Genomic DNA, 6,000 nt, shown 5'->3' with positions numbered 1-6,000 from the left:
AGCTCCGGCGGTATGGCGCCCACCAGCGAGTTGTTCCCAAGGTTGAGCTTCTGGAGCCCCGCGAGCGTCCCGAGCTCCGGCGGTATCGCGCCCGTGAGCTGGTTGCCGGCGAGCGCGAGCGCCTGGAGGCTCGCCAAGCCGGCGAGGCCGCGCGGTATCGGGCCGGACAGCGCGTTCTGCTGCAGGTTCAGCGCCGTGAGCGCGTCGAGCCGCACGAGGCTCGCAGGGATCGGGCCGGTGAGGTTGCAGGAGGCTAGGCCGAGCACGGTGAGGTTGCCGAGCTTGCCTAGCGCGTCCGGGATGGCGCCCGACAGGCCCGGGTTGTCTCCCAAGCGGAGCACCTGGAGCGCCGAGAGCGCCCCCAGCGACGCCGGAATCTGGCCCGTGAGCTGGTTGGAGTAGAGCAGCAGTAACTGGAGGTTGGGTAGCCCACCGAGCGCCGCCGGGACGGGGCCCGTGAGCGCGTTCGACGACAGGTCGATCGCTTCCAGCGCGTCGAGCCGCGCCAGCGCGCGGGACACCGTCCCGGCCAGCCCGGCGCCGGACAGGTTGAGGCCCACGACCCTGAGCCCCGACGCGTCGCACGCCACGCCGGACCAGGAACAGAACCCCGACGAGCCGGCGCCGGAGCCAGCACTGTCGTTCCAGCCCGCTAAGACCCCCTGGGGATCGTCGACGAACGCGCTCTTCACCTGCAGCAGCACGTCGCCGTCGTCCGCTGCCGCCGCCGCCATGCGTGAAAGAAGAACAGCCGCTACTATCATCAGCGGCGCCAAGAACGGCCGCGTCATTGCCATCTTCTCGGTGCCCCTCGACTCAATGCTCGCCGCTCGCCACAGCCCAGAGCTTGAGCTCGTAGCGTCCTCCTAGGTGTAAGATTGTGGTGGGTACATGAACAGGGCAGGCCGGCAGGGGCAAGTAGGGAGGCGCACGTAGGCGGCGGGTGCGTGCATGGGCGCACGGGTTCCCGAGCGAGTCAGCGTCGGGAAGCGACGAGGCAGGGGAGTTAAAGGAGGTGGCGGTGACTGCGTCGTGTCTCAGAGAGAGAGAGAGAGAGAGAGAGAGAGAGAAGACAGAGGCGCCCTGTCTCTCTGTGCATGGGCCGGGCAGCCGGCAGTCAGGGCATTGAATGGCACCGACTGCGTCCGCCTGTGGAAGGAGTTGTTGTGCTTGGGGAATGGAGGAGATGCTCGGCTGAGCTCGGTATACGGAGGAAGAAGAGGAGAGAGATAGAGAGAGGATTCGGCTGGCTGCTGGCAGTTGGGGGAGTGAGTAGAGTAGAGCAGAGCAGGGCGAGGAGAGAGAGGTGAGGACTGAGGGGATACGGGAGCAGAGGAGAGAGGATGGAGTTCGTAGAAAGAGAGTGGTTGGCGTCCCTTTTATGGATGATGGATTCAGAATCCTTCCTGCCTTGTTCCTTCGGCGGCCTTCCATGACCATGGATCATGGTTGATTGGTTGTGCGTTGTGATTTGTGTGGGAACGAAAACGAATGAAGTGGCTGGAATGATTTGACCTTCAGCATGAGACCAGACGCCCAGACGCACGTCCTTTCAAAACAAATGGATACTAAGAAAATAGATCCACTATCAATAGTAGAGTATAAGTTACAGTAAGGACATATATTTATAGTCGTACATTTATAGTCGTACAGGAAAACATATTTTAAAGCATATTCTAAATATATAAAAAATTTATAGGCATATTCCAACAAATCTCCCCTTAACTCTAAATCCATAAAACTGTTTCCCAAACACCACTAGGATGCTAAATTTGAATATCAACCAAGTCTAAGTAATCATTAGACTTGAAACTGGAGCACGGCTTCGTATCATCAAAATAACCTCTCTTCTGGAACACAATAGAAACAGCTTCAGCATCAAATGTGAACATTGCAAGTAATAGAGATTAATCAAATGTTTGCCTTTCAAGATAATACGATTGCCACGAGAAACCTTAAGAACACCATCAATAGCAACAAAATTGAATCTCATTGCTTCTAAAGTGCTCAAAAGAAATAAGATTTATCTTCAATTTTGGAATAAAACGGACATCGATAAGTTTCTTAATACTGTCATCATGAACTTGGATATAAATAGAGTCGATTCTAATAATCTCACATGTGGGTCCATCTCCAATAACAACCTCACCAGCATGAGACTGAACATAATCAGAAAACCAATCTCTATGCGAACAAATATGAAAAGTGCAAGCGAAATCGAGAAACCAAGAAGAACACTTTTCAACAGAGGCAACAAACATAGCTTCTCCACTATCCAAAGTTTCAACAAAACTGGCTTCAGCAGAAGACTTATCCAATTATTTTTTCTTTCTCTCCTCTTTATTTCTCACTTTGGGGCACTGAGAATTATTATGAGTATTTTTTTCTTCTGACATATGAATAGTGTAAAGACGCTCCTTGAGACGTAGCTTGTTTGCAAGACTCTTGGTCATATATGGTCCTTCAATTTCTTCCACAATGTTGTTGTGAATTTTTCATACATTACTTTATGCAGAACATCAAAAGATAAACTGAGTTGTATGGCGGACAAAGCTCTCTCATTAATATCTTACCACTTATCATCAGTCATGTCAGCAGGTCGCGTCTGCAATGCCTTTTGAACAACCAACTGGGTAAGAACAACCTTCATTTGAATCTGCCAAATAGCAAAACTAATCTTGTCATCAAACTTCGGAATATCAAATTTAGTCGACATAATACGAGATAAAAAATTCTGAAGTCAACGACCCGACGGCGGCGACGACCACACTGTGGATAAAAACAATGCGTCTGACCCTAGCTCCGATACCACTTGTTAGAGAATAAAATAGACACAAATATTTACATGGAAAAATCATGTCCAATATGGAGGAACAAACAACCACGAGGAAACAAATCCACTATCAACCGCAGAGCACAAGTTACAGGGAGAGCGTATATTTATAGGCGTACAGGAAAGCATATTCTAAGTCATATTTCAAATATATAAAAGGAATTAGAGGCATATTCCAACAATATGCATAGGTTATAAGCCAGGTATTTTGTCAGAAGAGAATTTGGGGAAAAACATGACAACCTGCTCACCCTTCCCTGCATTTTCGTTGAGATGGGTTTCCCACTACCTGGGCAAGCTTATAAACTATTTGGCAAGGTTTCAACCGGCTTCGGCCATTGCCAAAAGTCGAACTTGGCAAACCAAAAAAAGTAACTTTGTTGGCTTCTAGTTTATTTGAAGGTGAGAAATAAAAAGAGTTAATGTGAACCATGATATGGATATTGTTTTTTTCAGGTGAAATTGAAGCCGTTTTAAACCCTGCAAAAGAGCACTTAGAAATAGTCAGGTTTAGGGAAAGAATTTTTGGAAGAGGCTTCTCTAGAAGTATAGCACGATATATAGGGTGTTAAACTGGAAGAGATTAATGCGTCAAAAGGTAGTTGTACTGGTATAGTGGCTCTAGCGGTCGTGGAAGAGGGCGTCACGCGTTAAACTTAATCCAAATGCAAGAGAGAGAGAGAGAGAGAGAGAGTTGGAGTATTAAAATACACCAGTACCAGCAAGAGCAGGAGTCATATGAGGCATGATCATGAGGGCAATAGCAATAAGTTTCTCTAATATGCCAGATTATACAGACACCATCTAATAAACTATGTCTACAAATTAAACTCCCCTAATCTTTTTTTTTGTCCTATATCTCCCGAACCATCTTCCTTCGTGTTCTTTTATTTTGTCTTTGTGTCTGTGATGATATTGCAATGTCTTTTATGTAGTCCTTTAATTATCTTTTTGTAAGGCTTAAGTCTAGTTTCATTAAAATTTTATGGATATTAAATAAGATGATATAGCACAATATAAATAAAAAGGTTGATGATGAAAGTTTCATAAGATAAAATAAGCTTCATAAATATGAAACTTATTTGCCCTGAGAGGCCTTGCCCCTTTTAATACCAGGAAATCTTGAAAACAGGTTTATGAAATCTTCTTTGACATTGACTTTTTTTTTTGTATTAGGGTTGGGCATTCGTTTTTTTGTAAAATTTCCGTTCGGTTTTTCGGTTTTAAAAAACTTCGGTTTTCTAGACATTAGAAACCAATCGGTTTTCTAGAAAATGAAAACCGAAAACTTCGTTTTCGGGTTTTTACTTCGGTTTTTCGGTAAAAACCAAATACCAAACTTATACTCAAGACAACACATACAACAAATTTATATGATAGATTACACATAATTTTAAAAAGTAAAAATTATATAGGTACAAATATTTAGAGATATATCATACATCACATATAAATAAGTGCATAACAATTTAATTACTTCACACATTTAGTTCACATAATTAAAAAGTCAATTTTTTAGAATTGGTAAAGTTTGGTATTCGGTTTTTTTGGTATTTCGGTTCGGTATACGGTGAAAATCGATTACGATACCGAAAACCAGACTTCTGAGATATAAAAACCGAACCCGAACCGAACTACCGAAATTTCGGTTCGATTCGGTTTTCGGTTTATGGTAAAAAAAGTGTCCACCCCTATTTTGTATAGACCTATTTTCTTGTAGTTTCCATCTCTCGCTTTTAATGTTATTATTGTACCACTAAAATGTTTTGCATGTCATTTTATTAAATACAGTAACATGGAAGTTATTATAGTCATACCATTGGGAGTGTCCCATGAGGACAAACTTAATTAGGATAGTCCAACCTAAAAACTATTTTCTATAATTGTTTAGCCATATAGACACTCCACTTAAGGCTCATATTTTCAATGAATAGTTTTAAAGCAAATTTTGTCCAACCAAGTATAATATGTCTATTTAGTATATTTTCTTTCGCATCTTGGCTTTCATGTAGACATGCAAATATGCTTTCTCATCTAAGAGATCATTTCTTGTTTCTCTATCTCTCTTTTTCTTAATTATAATTTCATGCCACTATTTTTTTCTTTTTAAAGTAAACCTTGTAGTTTTTTTTTTGTCTATGATTGCCCTTGAATCCAATTGAATGGCTAAAACAATAGAGAAAGACAAGGTTTTTTTAATACTAACAGAAAGGCAAGTTGGTGGAAGCATGGACAAACAAGAGCAGCCCTATGACGACGACTGTGATTGAGGCGCGCGCGTGTCCGATTGCCCACGTACCTACGGAACACAAGAAGAGAGTACGTACGCAACTAGGCATACGCATGCAAACGGATGTTGGGAATTAATGCATGGCCAAGCACGCGAGCAACGACACGATTGCTACTCTTTTTCTTTTCTTGTCTATACCATCTCTTTGCCCATCATTTTGACGCGTGACACGATCGACGAAACGGTACGGTACATCTATTCAATTCGACAAATCACCTATTTTAGGAGTAATATATTAGAAAAATAAAAACAAATAAATCCTGTGAGGCCTAGTGCTGGCGTCTAAGTTCTTGTTGGGTTTCGATGATTAATGAACGTATAGTATTTTGTGACAAATAAAGGTGTGTTTTGTAGAGACGTTAAGAACAAACTAGTTCTAAAAGTGTCATTTAGAGTGTTAATACCTCTGCACCGACTACTATAGCCTCCGGCTTTTATGCCGAGTATCGATCGCCCTTGCCCTTTCCACGTTGTCCTACCTCTGTGAGATATTTGTGTTAACACTGGTTCAAATTTAACTGGTGCCAATACTTATCCGAAACCCTCTGTCCAGGCGGCGGTACCAATGGCCTCACATCATCGCTGTGGTAGCCTACTAGCACGTCAACGTTGCAGACTTGCAGTAGGATGCTAGGAGTCTAGCTAGGACCGTGCTACCTCCAGCTCCAGTGTAGGCCGCCGTAGCCTGTTAGCCTCAACGAGTAGCGAGATATGACAAGTTGCAAGGAGCTAAAAATCACGTATATATGCGACTGTTTGGTTCAGCTTTTTTTTACCAGCTTTTCTAAAAATCTGGCTGTGGGGAGAATCTGGCTGTGAGGAGAATCTGAGTATCATTACGATTACGTGTGGAGGAAGATAAAGTTGTTCATAAGGC

This window comes from Zea mays, chromosome 7 (assembly GCF_902167145.1).
Source record: "Zea mays cultivar B73 chromosome 7, Zm-B73-REFERENCE-NAM-5.0, whole genome shotgun sequence".
NCBI lineage: Eukaryota > Viridiplantae > Streptophyta > Magnoliopsida > Poales > Poaceae > Zea > Zea mays.
This window is presented reverse-complemented; position numbering follows the sequence as displayed.